The following is a 26,355-nucleotide window of genomic DNA, read 5'->3' as shown; positions in this document are numbered from 1 at the left end:
TCGTGCCAGTCACAGTATAATCTATGGCTACTGTTCACCGGTGTTCATAGTAGATTTAGATTTAGTAGAAATGTTTTTACTTGATTTGCTGATCTTGACTTTCTATTGCTTTTATTGGAGCTGTACATGTAAATTATATTTATATCTATTTATTGAACAGACAGATCTACTTTGCTGACATCTGCGCTTTAAACATTGATAACAGAAGCAAATTAAATCTAATATTTCTATGTATATCCTTGTCCACTACTGGAAGCGCATGTTTTACAATGTACAATGCAAGTTTTAATACCCGTAGTATTAAAATTAGAGCGTGCACAAGGTTTATGAATTTTGATTTTTAATTTCACCAAATAGACATGATAAAAAAAGTTTTCAAATTTATTTTTACAATCTTGGATTGGATCCTACATTGTTGCATTATTTAGTGATTACTTTTATAATGCCGGTTTTTATGACATCCCGGTTTTTTACTTCTCCAAAGTAACTGACTTCACCAACATACGCCTTCTTTTTCTTATTGGCATACGACCTACTAAATCACACCAGCCTATACAGACTCTCAGAGTATCACTTAGCTGGATCGTCTATTTCATCACGATAGTAAGAAACGTGTGTCTAAAAATAGATTTGATTTCCATTTTTTTTAAATTTCCTTCATTAATTATAATTTTCATGCATGAAAAATCAGACTCATAGCTTTGATAATCTTTTTTTCACTAAAAATAATTAATTTTTATCGTTGGTGCAACAATCATTTTCGGTCAAAACCTTAAAAACCACAAATGGCTTTGACTATTCGTTTTTTATTGATTTACCCACAAAAGAATAGTTATTCATTGCTTTGGGGTACATAGTCCATACATGATTTGAACTCAAAATGGTTTTGTTGTTAAGTAATGTGAGTTTTCTATTGTATTCTATATATTCATGTTTTAGCTATAAAATTTAAAAAATACATGAGTTACTCTGATCGAGCCTGTGGTGAATCCGCCTTTGTAATTTTATCTAATTTGTTTTTCAAGCTTTTCGAAGCGGTCCCGTGGTACAGTCATCAACTCGCTCGACTTTTTAACATGTCCATCATTGATACAAGTCTGGAATGAACCGTTCCCCTGTAGTAATTACCCGGCTGCGTGGTACTGAATAAGTCCCGAAAGCCTGTGTAGGCCGACATGCCCGCGTAGCACGTTACGCCAAGTAGAAGAATAAAAATGTAGGCTAAAATCCTGAGGCCTGGTCAAACCTAGTATGACTTGTGGTTTTGAATAAAGTTACATGATTTTAATTTATTTCAACCAACATAAAAAATAGCTAGAATAGTAAATGTTACCATAGCTAGCTTTTCTTTACAATGCCATCCACGTTTGCCTGAGGTTCGATAACTTTGCACCTAGCTTAGTGCGTGCAATATGCATTAGTTTCTTTCGAAAATCAAAACTTTTTGTTGTTGTTGGTTCGTTAAAAAAACGAAATCAAATAAAAATGTTTGACAAAATATTTTTTTTAGAATGCATTCTTCTTCTTCTTCTTTTGGCTCAACAACCGATGTCGGTCAAGGCCTGCCTGTACCCACTTGTGGGCTTGGCTTTCAGTGACTAATTGATTCCCCCCATAGCAGGATAGTCAGTCCTACGTATGGTGGCGCGGTCTATTTGGGGATTGAACCCATGACGGGCATGTTGTTAAGTCGTACGAGTTGACGACTGTACTACGAGACCGCTTCGAAAAGCTTGAAATGCATTAATGTGGGTTAAAGTGTCTAATTAATTTTGTAATGGAGATTGAATCATTTTACACATAAAAACAAAGTGTTTGTATGCTTTTATTAAACAAATAAATTTTTTTTCACTCGAACAGGTTTTGTAATTGCTATCCTGTTAACAATAACGTAAGGGAAATCATTGTTAAGTTTTATGAGGATAGATTGTCTGATTTTTTAAAGAAAATTTTAAGTGTGTAAAGATTACAATCTCATAAAATTACATGTATCCACAATCAACTGACATATAATGCATACCTGATGTCAGAAAAATTTATTTATGTGCCGATCTAGCGCACAAGCCTTCTTATATTCTATTTATCATCATTGGCAACTAGATGCATTTGTGTTGCTGAACCAACAGGAAAGTACTGAGTTACACAGTTTGTATATTTCCCCATGTACAAGCATGTCTTCCCGGTAAAGGCAGATGCTTAGATGAACAGTGCTTACTAGTATTAATATGTACATGAAATAGAGAAAATGGTATTGAGTAAATAACGTGTGTCTTGCTGTTTTTGGCGACCAATCCACAAACTACAAATTTGATGATTTGACGTTCGCCAATGCACTGATCCATCAAATCATAAAAGTAAGAAGCCCAAATAATTGCTTTTAAAGCAATGCATACTCATTTTCGTAATGTGTTTGAAAATGGGTATAAAAAGCAATAGGCAATGAGGAAAAAGCACATGAACAATGACGTTGATTTCCACCAGCTAAATATTAAAAATTCAACTCAAAATAAATTTAATTTAGATGAGCTCGATCGTTTACCGCTTTCTTTATCTTTATCTACAGATGAGAGTAAGGCCAGGAATGTACATAAGATATTTTGTGAAAAACTGTCAAATATCAATATATTACGTTCTATCCATCTAATTAAATTAAACAGGACAATGATTTCATAAATTCAATACATACTTGTTAAAGAGTTGAAAGAATGAAAGAACTACAAAAGATATATCAAGGCATAGTAAATTATTAATATAGGTAAAATTCATTCCATGTTACGTTAAGCTTTAGAAAATATATCGAACAAAATTTCAATTTTAATTCCTTTGTGCTCAGCTGTATCTTTCGAGTGTTCTAACTTTCGGGCTATAAAATATCGATGATGATCTACATATTTAATCCTTATACGTACAACAGTATGTATTTTCTCTTTCCGAACGCACATACACACCTTTATCGTTCATTAGAAATAGTTAGACATGTTGTGGTGTTAGTAATGGCGAATGAATGAGCATTATGGCTTCCTTGAACATTTCCACCGCCATTCCAAAAGAAAATTTCACGCATACTGTCGAACAGTGAAACAGATTCATCATTTCATTTGTACCCAGATGAGCGCAGACGAGAATCTGTTGGTTAAATTTGAAAAAGTTGTATGAAACAAAATGGAGAACGAACGGCTTTGGTGGCCATTATAATTAACACCACGATTTTACATTAAAAATAGCTCTTGTAGCTAGCTGCTTGTTTGTTTGCTATGTCTTATTGCATTATGGTTTATTACGTAACCAAAATGATAAATGATTAAGTTTTTACTGATTCTTAATAAGTGAGCTGAATTATTGAAAGTCATTTCAGTGATTCAGATTCTGGTCTGGTCTGGTACTAAAGAGACGATGTTGTCGATAATTTTTGTGAAGGTATTTATTATCTTAGAAAGATTGCAATAGACACTCACGTATCGATAAACAGATAAACGTTTTTATAAAATTGTATATTTGACTACGTGGTAGTAAATCAATTTTATTCGAATAAAACCAGCGCAACCATCAAGAAGAAAATATTTTATAATCTTTTTATGAAAAACATCAAATAGCGTAGTCAAGTCTTTAACTGTCCATTAAATAAAGGCATTATGAATCAATGTCGGTCTGACTAATCTAAGGTTTTATATTTAAGAATTGCAAATATCTCGTTGTTCACTGCAAAATCATCATAAGGAAATAGATAATTAAATAAATAAATAAATGAACGAATAAATAAATACAATTAGCATTTTTTAAATAAAGAATTTTAATTATTCTAGGTCGTGTTAGTCGCAAATTCAACATATTAGAATAATATGGAATTATACCTAGTCTGCTATAATAAAATTTATCGAGGTCGTCGTGAGTTTTATGGAAAATCTATACAGGGGTTCAAGTCACTTTTGAATGCAAATGTTGTTATTCACTGCGTGCGAGAAGTTATTCTATATGACTATGATATTTCATTTTCATCATAATAATTTTTAATTTCTTCAGCATGACTCTCAATAACTTATGGGTCTATCTCTATGTTAAAGAGGTTCTGAAGCCGAATCCCATTACTCTTTAAGAGTTGAAGTGTTGCAAATTATGTTATAGGAGTTAAAAAAATATCACAGGGTTAAAAATAATACAACGAAAGTGATTAGAAAAACCCTGTAATATAAAACTGCCATCGTTTTTTCACCGGATTTTAAAGCCAGATCTCATCACCCGTTAACAGATGAAGTGTTGAAAAACATATTGAAGAAATTAAAAATTATTTAAAAAAAATGAAATATCAGAGTGGATTAGCATTAAAAACAATGTTTGCAATCAAAACTGGCTTTGAAACCCCTGTATTACATGACATAATTCTAACAAAACTCATATAACCTTAAAAACAAGTTACAAAAATATTTTATAAATGCATAAATGTTTTTCTGTGAAACCTTTCTATAATATGTTATTTCTATTTTTGGAAGATTTTTAAATGCATTAGTAAGTACAAAACACTTTTTTCAAAGTGTCTTTATAATTCTGGCTCGATCCTAAATTAATTTTTAATGACTATGGCAATGAAGTCATATAATAATATGCCTTAATCTTTTTAAAACAAAATACATAAAAAGATGTGAAATAATATTTTGCACAATTCATACATTCAATGTTTCTATCTATCTCTTCCGGATTTTTGCAAATCCCAAAAAACGACGTACAGTTTAGGTAGGCGGTGATAATCAGTACCAATAAAAATGTGTTTTATTCAATGAAGCAAAAATATTATTACAAATCACGAATATTTACTATAAACATTTTCAAATTCGGTTCATTATTACAATTAATAGATATGTACATTTTCAGCAGAAATTTAAAAATTTGAAATTGAGCATTATTATCACAATTATTAATAATAAATCAAAAATAGCTTAGTTTATTATTCCAAGCGTAACGATCTTTACCGTTAATCTGTAACAAGAACGTGATATACAGTGACGTCATATAATTTGATCCAGTAAGAGGATGTTGGACATAAATGTATCACGTTACTTTATATTATGTTATTGTTGCCGGTTGACGGTCAAGATAACTCTTAGTAATAAAAATGCAATTGAGCGATTTTTACAAGTAAAATTCTGTACAAATATTGTTTTTTTTCCTGCATCAGATCGCTAAAAGCAGCATATAGCGTTTACTATTTGATCAATCGGTGCAAGGTCAATGTGTAGGCACGTTATGCGTATCGCAAACTTACAAACTCAGATATAGGCTCAAATTTAAAAAAAAATGAAAAGACTTAGGTGTTTGAATAAAGCACTATGAATGTTCATAGCTGATCTTTGAAAGAAAGAACAAACCAAATCACTTCCTTAATAGTCGAAAGCCGTTGGTCACAGAAAAAGTAAAATGGATTGAACGGCCAAGGGATGATATAAAAAATGACACATGTATACGTTGCAAACGACAACACAAAAGCAATGCGAGTTTTCACAGAATTGGTACATCGCTGAATCACAGCAGAGGTGCCACAGAATCGATTTTGGGTAAGGCAACGCCAAAAGAAAAACAATCGAATTTTTCAAACGAATACACCGCGGGATCTTGTCTGATCTTATTCGAAGATCCTTAATACCGCTTATTGATTCCTACCAAATAACTTACACCGACTAACCTAACAGAACGAGATCACATGTGATTGAGATTATTTTTTATCATTAATGTACAATAACAGCTCATTTTCCAGTGCTGCAGTGTTTCTTATGCTCATCCTCTTACTTAGATGATTAGATTGATTTTATCGAACAGTAAAACACAGCTCTTCTTCTTATAGACCGCCCTATTTTCTATTTGTTGCAACAGCCCTGATTTGCCAAGGGCTGCATGTATCATTAATAAGCTTGACAACCATTCACTTATTTATTTTCCGAAGGAAGGTTATGACGGGCAGTTGTTAAATTGTGCGAGTTGACTGTTGTACTGTTGAACTGTTGACCGAGACTGTTACTCAAAACAGTTATGATTTGCATTTCGTATTATCAAGTCTATCAATAAGATCGCTTGCAATACACAATATTTTATACTTGTTTAAAATTTCACACCATCAGTATCAGATCAGTATCTACAGCTCAGTAACTAACCAATAATAAGGCCATAAGATTATTATCCGGCTTGACTTGATCCGACTAACAAAAGCATAAAATGCTTTACAATCAAAAGATTGCATTCAATATTCAATGTATTCGAACAATTGTCTGTTTTTTTATCCAAAACAATGCATTTCATCAGATACCAAATTGCAAATAGTAATGATAATGGCAATAGATGCTATCATTACGACTGAAGTTATTGTATAATAGTCAGGCACAGCATAAATATTGTATTGCAGTGTCAACTCACATTTACAATGGAAGGCTTGCAAAACAACTGAAGGACTAATGGACGAAGTAAAAGTAACATATCTCAAAACTGTTCAAAGTTCAAGTCAACATTTTTATTTTATTTTTTTTTTTTGCTATTTAATAGCTGATTAAGTTCTCCAAATAATTTTCCCTATGATGTAAAATTTTAAATTGCAGGATTTAAATGATTGAAATAAATATAGAAGATCTACTTCGACTATACTGAAACAAAAACTTGTTAAAATTTTGTTGCATACATGTTTGAAAAGTTTATTATTATTTTTATTATTTATCATCATCATTATTATTATTTTTAAGTATTCTTAATATTATTATTATTATTATTATTATTATTTTTAAGAATAATAATAATAATTATTATTATTATTATTATTATTATTGTTATTATTATTATTATTATTATTATTACTATTATTTTTATTATTATTATTATTATTATTATTATTATTATTATTATTATTATTATTATTATTATTATTATTGTTATTATTATTATTATTATTATTATTATTGTTATTATTATTATTATTATTATTATTATTATTATTATTATTATTATTATTATTATTATTATTATTATTATTATTATTATTATTATTATTATTATTATTATTATTATTATTATTATTATTATTATTATTATTATTATTATTAATATTATTATTAAATATTAATTAATAATATATATTATTATTATTATTATATAATTATTATTATTATTATTATTATTATTATTATTTTTATTTTTATTTTTTTTTATTTTTATTTTTATTTTTATTATTATTATTATTATTATTATTATTATTATTATTATTATTAATATTATTATTATTATTATTATTATTATTATTATTATTATTATTATTATTACTTTTATTATTATGCAAATAATGTTTGTGCTGCCAGTTTTGTTAAAAACTGTCAAAATCGTTTTCGGCAAATGGAAGCGCAGCCTTAAGGTACAATTTAATCCCAAAAAAATTGACAAACAACTTGTTGGATCATGTATACAATTACATAGTACTTTTAATTATTGCATTTTTTTCTTTTTTAAGTACCGTTTAATTTTTTATCAAAAATGTTATGTACAAATTTAGCGTAACTGCACATATCAAAACGGTTGTCAAATTCAAGAATGCAATCTCAGTTGCGCTGTGATTGCGCTCAATGTTTGATTGCTCAATGCTTTATTATTGGATTGTTACTGTTCCAGTGTGTCGGAATAATATTCTTCTTTTTTTAGTACTACCTTCTTCGAAGGATTAAATTTTAAAATGCCGTGAATTTTATTCAAAGGATTTTTTACAATTGTTCAATGCTAGTGTCATCTGTATCACATTTCATATATTACAGCGCCACCTAGTGTTAAATCTTTACTTAAATGTATGCAATGTTACGAACAGTCTTGATTTTATTCCACTACTATCAGCCTAGTTGTATGCAATGTGCTAACCTTTCATCTGGATGACTGATACATAAACCTATTTGAAATTATAAACGTTTTTGAATTTTGTAACGTCATATTCTTACAGCAAAAACAGGAAGGACGTTATGTGCTAATAAATAATTGCTATTGATATAAATATTTATTTTGCAACTATTTACGTGTATGCATGGATAAAACAAAATTTAAAAAAATATAATAAATAGTACTAAATAGTAAAGTTGTTGCAGAAATTAGTAGAATTAAAATGTTCCCTGCAAAAGTTCGCTATGTGGAAGCAAAATAAACAATTGTTAAGCCCCTGAATTTTTTTTTAAATACATAGAAAATATATATATATATATATATATATATATATATATATAAAAATTAAAACAAATAATTACAAAAGATTATTCATGTAGCATACAGTATGTAATATGATATATGTAAATATATATATATATATATATATATATATATATATATATATATATATATATATATATATATATATATATATATATATATATATATATATATATTTTTGTATATCTTTATAAAAAAAATGAATTCAGGAACTTAACAACTGTTTATTTAGCTTCCACATAGCAAACTGTAGCAGGGAACATTTTAATTATTTTTATTTTTTATTTATATATATATATATATATATATATATATATATATATATATATATATATATATATATATATATATATATATATATATATATATATATATATATATATATATATATATATATATATATATATATATATATATATATATATATATATTTTTTTTTTTTTTATTTATGTCTTTTTTTATTTATATATTTCTTTCCATACATATATCATATTACATACTGTATGCTACATGAATAATCTTTTGTAATTATTTGTTTTAATTTTTTTTGCAGATAGACTGTTTCACTCCATGTAGCAAAAACTAATTATCAAACCAAAGAAACGATTACATTGAGCTTATCTTATCAAAGGTGAGTGGAAATTAAACACCTCTGATTACCAACGTACCATTTATTTTTCGATAATAAGTATATTCAAAATAGGTTTAACAAAACCAATATCATTGATATAGCATATATAGCAATGATAAAGACCTTTAAACATCATTACAGAAATATATTAATTATTTACTAAGAATAATCAACTTTTTTTCATTACAAAACATAAATACTTGATGAAAGGGAAACCATATCAGATACCACTTTAACTGAAAAGGGGGAAACAATGATTTATAATCTATAATTTGTCTAATATTGAGGTACATTTATGATAAAGCGGACTAAAGTCTCGTCGATTCAATCATTATATTTATATCCAGAAATGATTTTCTTGTAAAAAAAATTCAACGACCACGATGGGTCCCGGCTTACAGGGTTTCTCTAACCATTTGAACACAATAAGTTTCATTTCTAATCCGTAAAAATGCAATTTAATATTGTCAAATGTGTTTAACATATACAAAGCCACCAATCATCCGTTTACAGTTTCCAGCCATTAAGATGAAATTTCAGCCGGTCAGTGGAACAATAACCATCATTCGAGCAATAGCGCATTAACACGAGTGGAGGCCCCAAGCGGGCACAAGAATGTATGCCTATCTAAAGTGTCGAACGAGAAGTTGTATGAGACATTCTAAACCAAGGAAAGATTGAGAAGCAAATTCACTTGTGAGCAAGAGTTGGTCTCTATTTCTCAGGGAACGTCAAGTTGTATATTAAACCAGAGAAACAAACCTCACCACACTCAATATTGAAAACTGTTACTTTTGGAGTTTTTATTTTCATTGCAAATATAAGAGCTATTAGGCAAAGATAGATATAAAGATATAAGAGCCCAACATTTACCTTTATAATACGTATTCAAACAGTAGAATTTATTTCGTAAGGAAAATGAAAAAAAAACAGACAAACGTTGGATTATCATTAACAATATTTTGATTGAGAACTGGGATTCATAAACATTATAATAGGTTTTAATATTGGTGCATTTCCTCTGTGTGAAGTTTTTCAGAGCTTAAGTCGCTACACACTGCTTAAAGCCTAGAAATGTATAATTCTTACTTAGTTTAAAAATAAGTGAAATGAGCTACCTATTTGTCAAAATAATTTATTGATAATTGACAACAATGGAAAAGAAATAGTTTTTTAATTGTAATGAATGGATGTAAACAATTAACAATAGGCTTATTTTTCATTCTTAGAACAGTTTGATAAGAACTGTACTTAATTTTTGTATAGAACTGTACATGTTTTTTCTTCGTGATTATCTTCCAATGTTAGTATGTTTGCTGATTTGTTTTTTTTTGTAAGTTTGAAAGACAAGTCCGTAATTCGCATAAAATTTACGTACATCCGTTAGTCGCACCAAATTAGTAAATCAGAGAAAAGCTGCAAAACAGATTTGTTTTCATTTTGGCATAATGACCTACACCGTCATGCCGACCTATGCAAACTCCCGAGACTTATGAGTACCACGCATCCGGATAGTCAGTCTTTACTACTTAAGACGGCCCGGATGTGAATCGAATCCTACGGGCCTTTTTGAAGCCGACGCAGTTCAAATAGACAACCGGACCTCCAATAGCAATTTAATAAAACTAAATTTAAAGCACGCTAACCTTAAACGCTTTTTCTAGTATAATCCGCATAGACTCACATACATACATAGTCTAGTCTTTTAACTGAAGTTGTAAACATCTATTGAATATCAATCTAGTGTTTTCATTGTTTTAGTTTGTGGTAGGTTATTCTCGTTTCCTGTGAGCTGTACGTAGCTTATGGATGGCCTCTTACTTTTCGAAACTTAAAAAAGGTTGTAATGTCAGAAATGGTAACGCAAAAAACATTTTTTTATGTTTTCAACATTTGACGATCAACAAACTTTACAGATTTTGCACCTAACAATGTAGATCTTTTTTATCTTTTTTTGGTTTCAGACCAGGAACCCTTTCCAACCACCGATCTATCATATTAGTACATCATAGTTACATAGGTACTTCGAATAATAGATCATTTTGAAAATATGCTCGTCATGGGTTCAACCCCCGAATGGACTGTGTCCTCATTCGTAGAACTGACTACCGGTTGTTATGCCAAAGAAGAAGAAGAAGAAGAAGAAGAAGAAGAAGAAGAAGAAGAAAAAGAAAAGGAAGAAGAAGAAGAAAGAAGAAGAAGAAGAAGAAGAAGAAGAAGAAGAAGAAGAAGAAGAAGAAGAAAGGGAAGAAGAAGAAGAAGAAGAAAAAGAAGAAGAAGAAGAAGAAGAAGAAGAAGAAGAAGCACATTTATTTCATTTCAATACGCTCGACAAAACATCTTGAGCCTGTCTCATGGTATAATCGTCCAATCGTGCGACCAGACAACATGCCTTCATAGGTTCAAATTCAGAATAAACTGAGCTCCTATTTCGACTGTTTTACGATCTGGCTTTTGATAAACCTATAAAACTAAATTTGCTTATGTTGTTAATGAATCATCAGTCATTAACGCATTGTTCACAAAATAGTCCGTAACGTGTATGTGGTATAGTTAATCAGAAATGGTATATTTTCTTTAAAAAACGAATGAATTATATTCAAATACCTTTCGTAAGGAACCTATCATACCGACGGCTTTTGAAATCCATCTGGGTAGTGTTGACATATACTGGTAAATGAATAATGGCCGCTCTTTAAAATATACACACAAACACACTTGCATGTTCTCTCACCAGTTCGTGTTGGTGTTACAATTTTCCAGGTAGTGTATTTAACACTGGATGAGCTTTTTGTTATATTACCAGGTATATTTGCTCATGAATAATTTCTTCAACTAAGCAATTTTTGTTGGATTTCTAAAAAATAGTATAATTTTACAATTCTAGTCTTTTTTGTAAGATTCATTTGATATAAAATCCGTTTTTCCAAAGAGAGAGACTCTTTGCTCTCTCGTAGAGTCATTCTCACAAAATTGATACGTTGCGTCGCGTTGAACAGACACAGGAAATGAAAAATGCGTTTCTTAAAAATGTTACCAAAATATTATGCTTTAACATGGTAAAATAGTTGCATTGATTGAACTACGTGGGTTTTGATTCATGTACATGGAAGTGATTCATTCTAATAAGAATACATCGACTGAACCTGCGAATGTATTTCTTTTCGATAGACATATTTGAAAAAAGAGTTTTTTTAATTGTTGGGTATGGTGTCTAGAAATATAACATGAAAAATAAAAAAATAATATTTCTAGTTTCATCTGATAAAATAAACGATAAACAAACTGAACGCCTTGTAGATATTTTTTATTTATGGCCATCCCACTTAATATTTTAAGAACCCCGACGGCATTTTGAAGTTGGACTTACTCAGAGCCTCATGCCGTGTAATCTTTATGAATTACTGATGAAATAAAATTTCCATTGAAAAATATATTAATTTCTATTCAAATAATTGAATCCTGGGGTAATAGGCACAACTGGACTAATGAAACATTCCCAATTGGATATTTAAAATATAATATTTACACATACCGCCAAACCACTGTTAAAATCAGGCACATTTTTGACAAATTGGGCGCTGAAAACAATGAGGGAACATTTGTTGCCAAATTGTATTGACCAAATAAAATATGAAAATACCAAAGATGAAAATGGAAAGCTATATAACAAATACTTCAGTCCTACAAAATAACGCATATTGTGTGGTTCTTTCCAAAATTGTGATAATTCACTAAGTCATAGGTGTTTCGCGTTTTATTATCATTTTTTGTATGATGGATTCTCAGAAATAAATTTTCATAAATAAATGAACATAAATATCAAAAAAACATACAAATAAATTAAATAACAAATTGAATAACCAATACTTTCAATTTGTGATCTAAAAATATATTTCTTAATGTATTTGGTTACCATTTTTTTTATACATTTGTCAATGCCTTTTCTCCTTTGCTTGTTCATTTCGGATCATAGTGCTGTGAAATTACCGTGATATCATTGTTAATGAATTAAGTTGTTTCAAATAAATATTTGCCCTACGTACAAGACTTCATAAGTCATTTGCAAACAGTTTTATTTGCAGTTATTGCTTTTCTTTGCAATGTTGTTACAGTCAAATATCTTTATGCCCTTATTTAAAAAATACCAAAAAATGTATGACAAAGGTATGGAATCAACATTGAATCATAAGTAAATGTTTATTCTAACAGCAAAATTAGAGGAGCAAGATTGTGCGATTCGGTAACTGCTCTCAAATTACCAGAAAACAATCAATCTGAATAAGAAACAATCTGCTGGACACTGATGGCCTATCCTAAGATCTTGAGAGTAAGACAATAGCTGGAAGAGACCGTAACACTCAATTCGTATGAAAAAAAATATGCACATGTCTTCGAGCATACGTTAATTGAACAGAAAACTATAAACATAAATAAATGCTCCTGCAAACCAGTAGCAAAATACGGAAAATGATGAATGAATAAGTGAATGTGGGGAATAAAATTGTTCATTGAGTTACATGATAAATAAACATAAATCTACCTTTTCCTAAAGAACCTTTGGCACAACAATTGAGTATTCATTGTTCTCGTCAAGGAAAACTAGATAATTAGAAAGGTGTTACAACGATTAAAAACAAAATGCAATATTAATTTTATTAAACGGCATACACGTCTGTGAATTCAAAATTTGTCAACATGTAATCGCATAGGAATTAACATAGCCGTTTGTTTTTATCATCGGCGTGTTTTCGAAATAAAATTATAATAAGAAATTCTTGTTTGCTTCATTGTAAACTGTTTTTTTTAGATTCAGAACAATGCCTTAAGAAATTTGATCCTTCTGAAGGCATTGTTCTAAACTTAAACTTAAAAACTTAAACTTACACTAGTATCGTATTTACCTTATGAATGGAACATCAATGGATTTTCTGGAGATTGTCACCCTAGTTTCTTGACGTTCTTCAATTTTGTGAGTGCGACAATCTTTTGGTTTGCGAGTGGAAAATCAACATTCAGTTCAGTCAAAACCGTGATTTACGAGCATTGGATGGAATTTTAAACTGTTCCATTTTCTACTTCTATTCGTTGCTGTTGAAGCCGTAACGACAAGCCAAATGTTGGCGCATTGAATCTATAAAGGTGCAATAGCGATTTCATGCAAGAGAAACCATAAGATTACATTTTGTTATTGATTAATTAAATGTAATGTTAATGTTTTGTATTTTTTATATCACACAAAAAAGAATAAGAATACATTTTTTAATTAAAATAAAACACCTTATTACTCTATTTGTCTTTGCCTTTTTGCCTCTTTTGCCAGATATTTGAATTTGACATCGTCTAATCATCAAAGCGGTCCCGTCATACAGTAGGTACGTAGGACGTTACTCCAAATGGAAGACGAAATATATAATAATTTAGTTCAAAAAGTTTACAAGTGATCCTCGGTTGTTTATATATTTATATATTTGTGACTATGGAGTGTGGAGAGAAATAATTGTGTCTTTTCTTATTTTTAATTTCTTTTTATGATACCTTACCCGGTTCTTATGTGTCTTATCAAGTTTTGATAAAGAAGTATTATACAAAACATGTTTACAAGTATGTGTATATATATTAAGCATTAATCAACATGATCATTTGTCTTTTTTGATGGCTGTTCTTCATGCTCAATCAAGTTTTAACGAGTATAATAAGAGCTTCGTTATTTAACCTGTCAGGCAAACTCAAAGCTAAGCTTCTTTCAAAAGTTTGTACTGTTACGTGGAACAAAGTAACTTTTTTTATCTTTCCTGAAAATAGGTTCAGCAAATTACAAAAGGGATCAGTTGCTCAGGAAAATCTTATGGGTAGTTAAATTACTTTTTATTCATTTTAGTTTACTTTGTAGTGTGAATTAATTTTATTTGTTCCGCTGTTCTTATATATTATTGTCTCGATTTTCGTAGTTTTGTTTAAACTATTTCTATAGAAAAGCTTGAACTAAAACAAAAATAAATCTTATAAGCATTTTGGAAATAATGCGTGATGTGCAGTTTTGCAAAACTTCATTATGTTCCTAAAGATTTAATTAAAAAAAGTAGATGTGCATTGTGCAGCACAAGAAACTAAAACTCAGTTTACAAATGAAATCTCAACTTAGCGAATCAGTTGAGTCCATGCAACGGATACCAATTGTTATGTACAAATAACGAGTGATAATACTCATTTGATGACACATATGGGGCGTTGTGAACATGTTATTGTTGTTTTACATGTCTCCCTTATTCATTTTTAATATGAAGCTACGGTTATTTCAATACATTTATCTTTATTGTAAATGATCGCCACACTGAAGACGCATTAAACATATTAAAAACCCCATAAGTAAAAACGCTGGCATAAAACGGTTGTGGCATGAAAGTGAGTTGTTTAACTAGATTGCAAAACCAAATTGCCATAAACAACCATGATACAGACATAACATTTTTACTCAGGTTTCTTTCAAACGACATAAGACATCCCGTGCAGACACAGTTGCTTTAAGAGTACCTTACGATTTGTTCGTACTCGCCTTTTTTCTTTGCAGTTCCTTATCGGGATGTCACGATCATGATCGTGTGTCAGCGGGCCTGCTCCAATAAACGTCGCTCAATGGTGGAATTGATTGAATAATTCTACAATTGTCAGTCACTACATAAAATTTTGGTATCGATATAAATGTTGTATTTCTGAGTGATTGCACAGTAGCAAAACATTCAAAAAGAAGAAACAAGAAATGTGAACATCAATGAATAAAATGTAAGACGCTCAGAGATCTAATGATACAGCTCATTGTCGTCGTTAAAAGATATTAAAAGATATAAAAGATATTAAAAAAAAAAACAAAAAAGAGATTTCGTTAACAAAATTTTCCAATATGGATTCAATTTTCGAGTTTTAGATTGGGTTTGTTTGACACTTTTACGTTGAACTTGGATAATTGCCTGACATGATAGGGATAAGGTATAGAATAAGGAGAGGAAAAACTTAGAAATAAAACATTGTCTACATCAGCTTTGTATATATGATGATCTGTTTTTCGTTTTATAGTTCACAATTTTGCCGGCTGGATTATCTTCTCTGCCCTGATTATCGCTCTGATTTTTCTTCTTCTTCTTCTTCTTCTTCTTCTGCTTCTATTTGGCTAACGTCCTACGCAAACATGCCGGCCTATAAGGCTTTCGAGACTTAATGCATTACCACACAGCCGGATAGTCAATCCTTGCTACGGGTAGATGGTCCACTCAAGGCTTGAACTCATGACGGGCATGTTATTGAGTCGTTCGAGTTGACCACTGTACCAAGGGACCGCCCGTAATAATAAGATAGGTAATTAATTTTTCCGACCCAGTAATACGACCTTTCTGGACAGCTTTCTAGATTGTTAAGTTTGCAATCATTAGTTAGGCAGTCAAGCTAAAACTTTTAAAGTAAGGTATAAGCGAAAGCAACATTTGAAATAATGATTGAGAGTAAGGGAAACCATTAAGTTACTTGTTTTAGAAATTATCTCAGCAAATGAGCGTTTACTATTCTATTCAAACATTCTTATTTGCAACTATACTAAGCTTAAATACACGTATATTGAATAGACTTCTCTGTTTACAACCACTTACACTACAGTTAAAAGCAAAAGAAGCTGAAGAAATGATTTATGGCTCTCAATGCTGAAAGAGGCGTTTTTGGTTTGGGTGAAGGGAATATAATAAAAAGCAACAAAAACAGAAGCGACAAAACGCAGGGAAAGATGAAAGAAGCGCTTGTTCATCGTTTGATTGGCAAGAAATTCTAGAAAGCTTTGAATGTTGTTGCATATGCGCTGTGGTTGTTTAAGATATGAACACACTACAAATATTAGGACAAACTATCATTTTCCAGGTTAATAACTCATTTAAGACCTCAGTTGCTACTGACGAAAGAGGACAAAAGATACTAGAACTAAACTCAAAATATTAAACTCACAAACTCACAAACAGTAGCTATTTTTCATATAAATCGTACACATTAGCGTATAATCGTATATTGTATAATCTTAAAGGAAATTATAACGCTACAGTCTATATAATATGTGAAATGGCAGATTTGTATGCATACCGGACAAAAGGCAGTTCATACCCAATCCCAAACAATTGGTAATTTCGAGAAGGCAGAACAGAGATCCTAATGAATGATTTCATCAATTTCAGTAAACATAAGAGAATGTTTAAAGTTTGCAATATTCTATTTTTTATGCTCTTTATGATTTTTTACAGCACCGGATACCAGATGTTGTTGTAATACTGTTGTTTGTAGTTTCTTTCACCACACGAACCATCTTCGATTCATTCTCCTATGCTTAAAGTACGCTTTATACTTGAATTAGAGAGAATACATTGCTCAGTATGGATTGAGTTTCTCAGAGAATATTGTTGAATTGCAAGAGTAAATAATGAATATTGAGTATAATCGTACTGCTTACGATTTATGATTTGTTATTGTTGATCTCTCTTTCATACTACCGTTCATATCCTCATTTAGATACATAAAAGCACTCGTACAGGTATTTAATTGAGTCAAATAGAAAAAAATGTTATGTTTTGGTTAATACAATTTAGCAAAAAAAAAAAATGAAACACCTATGTTCAGTTTCGATTTCGTTTATTTTACATGACAGATAAAAAGAGAAATACATATAAAAAATCAAGACAAGTATTTCATTATGCTTATTTATGCCTATGATTGTAAATACTTGCAAAGCAACATTTAAGCAGCAGCATGTATGTATATTGAAATAGAAGAAGGCATTTTTGAATTGTATTACGGACTGGCTCCATGCAGCATCTTTTCAAAGCAATATGCAGAGAGTGCAGAGAGTGTGCAAAAACTATGAGTATCACAATCTACGTGAGAGTAATTCATTCGCTCTCATTATCAGAATCGTAGAATCGTGGTTGAAAGCTGTCCTGAAAAGGATCCAGTATGATATTCTACATTTTTGACCAGTTGTCAGCAGCATTCTTCATAGTCGTGCCTTGGTGATCGGATGTTGAATAAACAATTTAAAGATAATTTCGTGTCCTTGTACGTTTTAGCTTGTCTCGATATGTGGTAACCTTGGATTACCAGTGTACGCCAGTTTTTTTTTTGGTTGTGTCTTATAACATTACTATGTTAATACCTATTCTGACATGATTGAAATCGTTCTATTAGGCAAAATGTTGTGACGAAAATAATTATTGGCACATGAAATAATATCATGTTTTTGAAGTGTATATGCTTTATTGGAATCATCTGCTGCCGAAATCAAGCTGATTTTTGTTTGCTTCAATATTGTGTTGCTGATTGAACAGAAAAGGTGTAAAATGAATCCTTAACTTATGCGTAAAACATAATTAGGTAATAAGATCTCTAATAAATTTGGTTTCGAGTGTCATTAAATCTTTTTTCTATTATTTAGTAAACAACTTCATTACGAATGTATTTTTTTCAGTGGGAGTGAATTTCAATTCAATTGTAAATTATCCAAAACTAAACATAAAGCTACTAATTTGACATCGTCTATGAGAGTATTTACAATAATGATTCCGTTAGACATAAAGTGTCCAGAAACTATGTTTAGTGAACAATGCTTTTGTGCAATAAAAATGCAAGTTTCTTGGAATGAAAAAATGAACCCGTGGGAATTTTCAGCATCATGGATGACTAATGTTAAATCTATAAATGAATCAAATCTTAAATCTGATTTGATATTGTCTCACCAGGAAAAAAAGGTAACTATGAAAATGGTATTTTAAGTCTTACATATTTCACCATAAGTAATATGTGTGCAATAGGTAAAAAAATGCAACATAGATTAAAAATAAATAAACATAAATACATTAATCTATTACGAGGAAAACAATTCATCAACGGACTTGCGTAGATAAAAACTGATGTAAGTTATGACGATGGTCTTGAAAATTACCATCTAAGCAAGATGTTTAATAGTTGCTCTTTTACCTTATTAATGCTATAGAAAATTAGCCTGTTGATGTTTGTGTTTTTCATCTTTTGATATGTGTAATCGTTCCTTTAATCATGTAAATTTTTGACATCGAGCGTTAAATTTTTTATTTCCAGCATAATTTTTTAGATATCCAGCACAAGGCACAAATATGGAAAAATAAATAGTTAATCTATTTTAGAACAAACCATTCTGATTTTTCTAGCCTTTTTTCATTCATATATGCTTGATATTATGTCATGAACAAATTCCTACTTTTAGATTCAGGCGATAGGGTAAATGTACCAATAGTGGTGCAATTTGTAGTGGTGCCGATGTGTTTTAATGGATTTAAAGGAAGGACAATTTCTGAATATTTTAACACAAACCAATTGGAATATGTTTTATCTACGCAATCACAAACATTTTTATCATAAAATACATCAATTTTACGAAAAAATACATATTTTTGTGACTGCTTCGCTGTACCTATAATGGAGGTATGGTTCCTATAGTCGTCGTATTGTGTTCCTATAGTGGTGGTAAACAAAGATGCATCAAAAACGGTGTATAATATCAATGAAACTTAGTTTCGAAGCTGTTTTCTTATGAATAGCAAGGATTACTGCCATAATATAGGTTTCTTTCGTAATTTGATCGTAAAAAAAGTATAAATTTGATCAATGAAACTATTGACAAAAGTACTGCATCACACCTGTCGTCAACCTACACCCGGAACAGTGTGATTGATTTGAAGTCAATTTTTCATTCAGCCATAAAGCAAATTTTGGCCTGTTTTTGGTAAATTATCTACATAAAACTCATTTCTGTTGCTTATTTTAGTGAAAACAGTACGACATGTCAAAAATATCCTCGAAAAAATCTAAAACGACCTGTTTTCATTGATTTTATAACTATAACCACTATAGGTTGTTTTGTGTACCTATAATGGCACTATGGTAAAAAAAACACTTAAAAATGCATAAATATGGTCAAAAGACAAATAATTTTAGTAAAACAATAACATTTCATAACAGTTATGTTGAAAAACTAGTAATTGCGTGGTTATGTGGTCATTTAGAACGTTAACAGAAAAATGAGTTTCGTTATGAAATCCTAAGGATTTTGGAAAAATGTTGACACATTTCACAAAATAATGGATTTTTCGGTCACTAAATAACGGAATGGCCCCATTTAACTTTTAAAACCTTTGTAAAAGGCTAAAGAACATTTTACACTAACGTAAATAACGTAATTACTTGTCATTTGCCGTATGAGCCGCATTTTAGTGCAATACCACCACTATTGGTACTACCACCACTATAGGTACATTTACCCTACTTGGTATTTGGTTTTGAAAATTGGCCGGAACTCAATGACTTTTTGCAATGAGCTATTGATTATGACAAGCTTAGGCTGGCAATCATGGGCATAAATACAACCAATAAAACATAATTTGTTTTCATTGCAATTGATTTTTTAGTAGTCTTACAGCTATTACATGTCAGTCAAAACTTTTAGTTTGTTTCTTATGATACATTTTAAAAGCATGTTTAATTTGAATAAAACTTCATCTACAACAAAAAATCTATTCAAATTATTTCTAAACCAAAATGTAAGCTTTGGTTTTCATATGTTGAATAACAATGATATAAAAGCACTAGTAAAAGAAACGAAAAAGGTGTTACAACAGTGAAAAAAAAAACAAATTTGAAGACATTTCACGAGGATATACCGAGTAACGACAACTAATTGTTGATTTTAGTTATTAGTTCTCCTCAAGCTTCTTCTTCTTGGCGTAGCATCATACACGGACATGTTGGTCTAAACAGACTTTGGAGACTTATTCGGTACCACGCAGCCGGAAGGACTATTACTAGCTACGTAGGGAACTTTGCATTCTAGACTTGAACTTACGACGACTGAACCACACGACCGCCTCTCAAACAATTTTAGTTTTATTCTTTCTCTAACATATAAAGTTGGATTATTTTAGCATGTATATCAATAAACAAACGCCGATTCGTCGCAGATGCGATCATGTGAGTCCATGAAAGATTGAGAAGGATAAGTAAGGTGTAAAAAATCTAGATTTATTTTTTTCTAATTTTTAGAAGTAATATAAATCAATTCCAACAGTTTGAAACAACAAACAATTTTAAATGCATATTTGTTCAAAAATGCTGAAATCCAATATGGTGGACCGTAACTGTCAAATGGATACAATCTGAATGATGAATACTGTTTCACTGACGGATTGAAAATGGCAGTGAAAATATGAGATAAAGCTACTCTAGAAAAGAAAACAATCATTAAAACCCGATTTTGTATTAAGCATGATCTTAGTGTTTTGTCAATGTTTGTAAGATGGCGTACGATTGCAGGCTGGAAGTCAATAGTAAGCTAGTTAGTCGCCGAAGTAACACAAATGTCACGCGTATGGACATTTTTGAGTAAATTAGTTTTAAGGAAATCGAAATATAATTAATATATATATATTGTGAAATTTTAGTTCATGGTAACTGTCGTCTTGACGAATCTTTCACCCTTTCTCTATGCTGTGTAACAATCTACCGACTGTTATTCATCCACGCATGTATATTCTTATTGATCATTTTCTTCAACTTGCTGGTCGCTGTTTAAATGTAGCCAAATAAGAAGTCTTTTTTTAAGGTCCGAAGGAAATTTTTGACAGAAACATAATTTATGACTCTCCACTTACTAGACTTTAAGGAGTATGCGTGGATGGAAAAGAGCGAGGCATAATGGTTAGTTAGGAAGACAGACGCAGATAACAAGAAGAAGAGACTACGAACCAGATCAAACCATACTGCTATCGAGCGTATGCAATAAAAGAAACAACTGAAAACTTAGGAAACATCACATCTTCGAGCTTTTCGTGTATGTTTTTTTCTGGGTCCTCGCCACGTCCTGGATTGTTACATCTTTTGCAGTCTAACCTTGGACTTTATGCATTTTTGAAAGATAAATAAAATAAAACCTAAAGAACTGTCAATGAAGAGTCACCAAAAACTCTATAAATGTATAATATAAATTTAAACAATATAATAAAACATAGTATAATAAAATATAATATAATGTAATATAATTTTCTTCTATTTGGCGTAACGTCCTACGTGGACATGCCGGCCTATACAGGCGTTCGAAACTTAAATCATTACCACGTAGCCGAATATTCAATCCTTGCTACGGAGGGACGTTCCATTTTGGGCTTGAACCCATTACGGGCATGTTATTGAGTAGTTCGAGTTGACGACTGTACCCCGCCCCAATATAATATAATGTTATAGAATATAATATTATGTAATATGTAATATGTAATATAATATAAAATAATCTAAAATACACTTCCTCGAAAGGGGTGAATACGGCCAGGCCGTAATAAAAAAGAACAAACAAAGAATGATATCATGTAATATGATATAACTTATTGTACTATAACATAATATAATATAATATAATATTCATCCACCTAAATAAAAAGTATAACATAAGAAAATATAATATAATATAATATAAAGTGCCTTTGAATGCGTTATCATTATGAACATTATTTCCTCTATATTGCTTCGCACTGTATCACTTATTGAAAACGAGGTTATATTTTTGTTTGTTTATAACTTTGAATCTTTTTTACAAGTAACACATTGCTTAGTTAGGCACAAAAAATCCCAACACATCTATTTCAATGCAGACCTTATTTTACTTTAGCAATTTAGTTATTATTTGCAATTGCATAAAAGCTTTTTTATTGAAATATATGACAGACATTCTCGTAAAACTTCAAAACAGCAGCATGGTTTCATACTATTCAGTTCCGGAGCGTCTGTATCACTACGAACTGGTTCGAGAGGGTCATAAATCAATTCCATCACAAACAGTTTGTTGACGCACACCTGACAACCCCTTTCTTGCTGCTCCAACCGTTGAATATCATACATAGTCGAGTATTGGAGTTCCATCAGAATCCTTCCGCATTCCATAACCCTCAAACAACATAACAATACTGATATGAGTTATTGTTCAACGGAAATGGAAGCCATTTCCACGCTTTGTCTGTTGTTTTTTTTTCCAATTGCATAGGATTTACATTCTCGTCATCCTTTCATTTGCTTCTATTAACAAGAGATCCCAGAGTCTCCCAAATAAGTCATGCGTCCTTTACCAACAGAATCATTGGCAAAATTTTATTTAATAGGCATTATCACTTACATACCAAAATAGATACAGAGATTTGTATGGTATATTCTATTCTTCTATCACAATCATCAGTTTCAGTAGACGTAACCGGATAAAATCAATGAAATACTGCATCGTATGTTCCCAGAGTGTATTTCATACATTCATACATTTAATGCGTATCGAGATAGCGAGATAAGTAAAGTAAACATCTACATTTTATAATCATTAAATAGTCAACTATTGGTTAAAATAAAAACGTCAAAGAAATTTTTAATATTTACGAATAACTGAACTACGGTTCGGTTCTATTCTATTTTCGAAAACCACTGTGCACACTGTGCTAAGAAAAGCGATTCGTTCCTATGGAAATTCATTTCACCTATTCTATGAAAAGGAGCTTTTTATTATTATTATGCGTTTTATTATTGAATTCGCTTACTTTCGGCCACGAAAATGTAATGCTTGTCACATCACCGTGTTTTGCGTGCATCATTCTCACAAAATCTCTCGCGTCTTACGCTCTAGATTGCGCTCAAAGTGTGTGTATTCCAGGTGGTCTCGTCCCATACAAATTGATAACTAATTTCAGAAACATAAAAAGCTCCTCGTTCCAGAATGGGTGAAATGAATTTCCATAGCAACGGTTCGCTTTTTTTGCAACACATACGTAGTATACACTGGTGTCCTCATCCACGGCATTATTTTGCTACAGAAATGAATTTTAATTAGTTCAGATTTGATTTAGCTTACAATTAGAAATATTCTACGTGTTTTCAAGGTATTTTATTGAAAAGAACAAAGAGTTTAAGAGTGTTTGTGTCATAAAAAACAGTCTTTGAGACCACCTGGTCTTCATACATTTTGATGGCGCTCTGCCTTTTTCTATTCGTTGCTAGAGTGAACTTTGCCTTCTTTCTCTGTTTCTTGGATTTGGTGCAATGTACTTGAAATGATTCTAGTAACCATGCTCATTAAACCATAACCATCCGTTCATAAAAAAATATTAATCGCAGTTGGATAAAAATACTAAAACAAATAATTCAAAAATTAAAACACGTTTTTCATACTCTTTCAGAAAATGAAGTTGCCTAAAAACGTGTTTTAATTTTTTTAATATTTTTTTTTCTCAGAAATTTGTTGTCAATTTACATGGGACAAGGCCTGGTCTACATACTCTTTGATGGTTGGCATTTAATTTGTTGGGTTTTGCCCAAGCTGGCTAGATAGACTACAGTTGGGTCCTTAGCTTTGATTTTGGTTTTGATTTTGGAGATTTATATGGAGATTGGCAGATAAGGAGGAAGGGTTGTTAAGGACTTTCTATGAATTGCTAAGTAACTTTGGACTGCCTAGCTGTCAAATGAAAATTTGTCGAATTACACTGGACGGATCGGCCAGTAGGAATGTATGGACTTTGATTTTGCCCCGATGTTTATGGCGTTTTTTAAGTATGTATGACTTTAGACCTTCAGATACATCGAGAGATAGTAAGTATCTCATTATTAAACCATTTTGCAACAGCTAACAATGTAAATGCTCGTATCGCTCAGCAACATACTCTTTCGGAGAAAAACTATTCAAGAGAGTTTAGGGCGTTTTTCAAGATGCGTTATTAACATGCGTTATGTCCCGTTGTTATGGTACATTTTACCCCAGCACATGTGCATATTGCTCTTTACAGAATCATAAAATTAATTAATGAAATGAAATTAATTGATAACATCAACAGTCGCTAGCAAATTTTATTTTAAATTAATCAATTTACCTTAAATGGCGGCAAAATTCCATGAACCTTTAATAAATCCAACTGAAACTGGGACATGGCATATGTTTTATTACATGTAAGCCTCAAACTACGGCTTCATGTCCAGTTCAGGCTTTTGCCAGAAACCGGTTTCAAAAATGCGGCTCCGAACTAAAAGTTTTTACATGTTGGTGGAACTACCTACTTACTTGTTTAAACGATGATGTATACTATTAAATATTAAAATAAAACGCTTGGATTCAAAGAGTACTTGTCATAAAAAGTGATAGAAAAAGATAGCAGTCGAACATCAAAGCGACCCAGGCAAACAGCCACTTTCCAAAACTCGATCGAATTCGGGAACGATCGTAGCGACCAAAGTCTATATAATACAGAGGTCGAGTCGTCCAGAACATTTGATCAAAAAGCGTGGGAATGTTTTGACAGCTGGATGAAAAAGCTTCAATAGTTTCATCGTAGCATACATTGAGGTTTTAGTTGTTGTGCATGCAGTGGTCTGAAAGCATTTTCGGCCATTTTTACATCGTTTGTTTGTAATATTGTACTTTAAAAAGTTGACGAATATCAAGAAAATATAGAATTATAGTGAAATTATCAATTACAACAAGATCAGTGCCCGAAATTACGACAAGATCATGTGCAGCTCAAGAGGGTCAATGCTATGAGGCCAGATTTCTGATTGTGGTCTTTCTATAGCGATGAATTACTGAAAAAACTACTCCATGCCACGTTCATGAAAAAGAAATGTATAGTTACACTAAGTTTTGAGCACAAAATGAACAATTAGCACTGTTTGGAACTGAAAAGTGTTTGGTTGTTTGGAATAGTTTGTGAACGCTTTTTCATCTAACTGTCAAAAGTAAGCTTTCAAAATGGTGGACCAAAATCGAGCTATGCATCGACCTCTGTATTATATGGACTTTGGTAGCGACTGACTCAAAATGACATAAAATGGTGGTTTCCTTGGTTGTTTTTTTAACATTTTGCTATATTGTACGTATAAGTGAGCAGGATACTCATGAAATAAATAAAGCGGTAGATACAATGGTTTCTAGGCAACTGCAACTATTGTTCCTCTTAGATCGAGTTTAGGAAAGTGGCTGAAAGTTTTATTGTTCGCCGACATTCTCGCGATACCCGCTGATTGCGGGGTTTTGGTGAATTTTATACAGTTCAAATGATGTTTCATCTTTGACAGTCGTTTTGAGTTATCATGCTTATTCTGTTTCAGTAGCTTTTAGTTTTTTTGCCATTATGTTGCAGCTCTTAGGTGCATTTGTAATATGTCTTATGTGTTTAGATATGCCGTTATGGTCTACTGATTAGGTTTACGGGACCATGGTGTGAAAAAGAATCGATCCAAATTCGTAATATGTAGCTGACGGGAAACTCGATGTATAACTAATCCCCCGTTGAGCAAACGTGTTTCCGCACAATATCAGAATGGAATATGTGGGAGAAATGGTAGCAGACGAAAAGGACCAAAAACTGTTCTTCAATCCCAGGAAATGTACGCCCCTTATAATGTTCGATGAAATGAACGAAGGGTCGTAGTAA

At 31.1% G+C, this 26,355-nt stretch overlaps 1 protein-coding gene across 9 annotated transcripts in view; it reads left to right on the top strand.

The window, feature by feature from the left end:
* LOC120899091 (homeotic protein antennapedia) overlaps positions 1 to 26,355 on the top strand; it is a 92,057-nt gene that overhangs the window by 8,773 nt on the left and 56,929 nt on the right. For 5 of the 9 annotated variants that reach the window (XM_040305422.1, XM_040305430.1, XM_040305421.1 and 2 more), the window contains one exon: positions 8,768 to 8,845. The exons of 1 other annotated variant lie outside the window; for it this stretch is intronic. The gene's annotated coding sequence lies outside the window, so the exon portion shown is untranslated. Of the gene's footprint in view, positions 1 to 8,767; positions 8,846 to 14,168; positions 14,221 to 17,605; positions 18,619 to 26,355 lie in introns of those variants that run through there. 3 more of the 9 variants (XM_040305418.1, XM_040305423.1, XM_040305417.1) reach the window with 3 other exon arrangements.

This window comes from Anopheles arabiensis, chromosome 2 (assembly GCF_016920715.1).
Source record: "Anopheles arabiensis isolate DONGOLA chromosome 2, AaraD3, whole genome shotgun sequence".
Taxonomy (NCBI): Eukaryota; Metazoa; Arthropoda; class Insecta; order Diptera; family Culicidae; genus Anopheles; species Anopheles arabiensis.
This window is presented reverse-complemented; position numbering and strand designations above follow the sequence as displayed.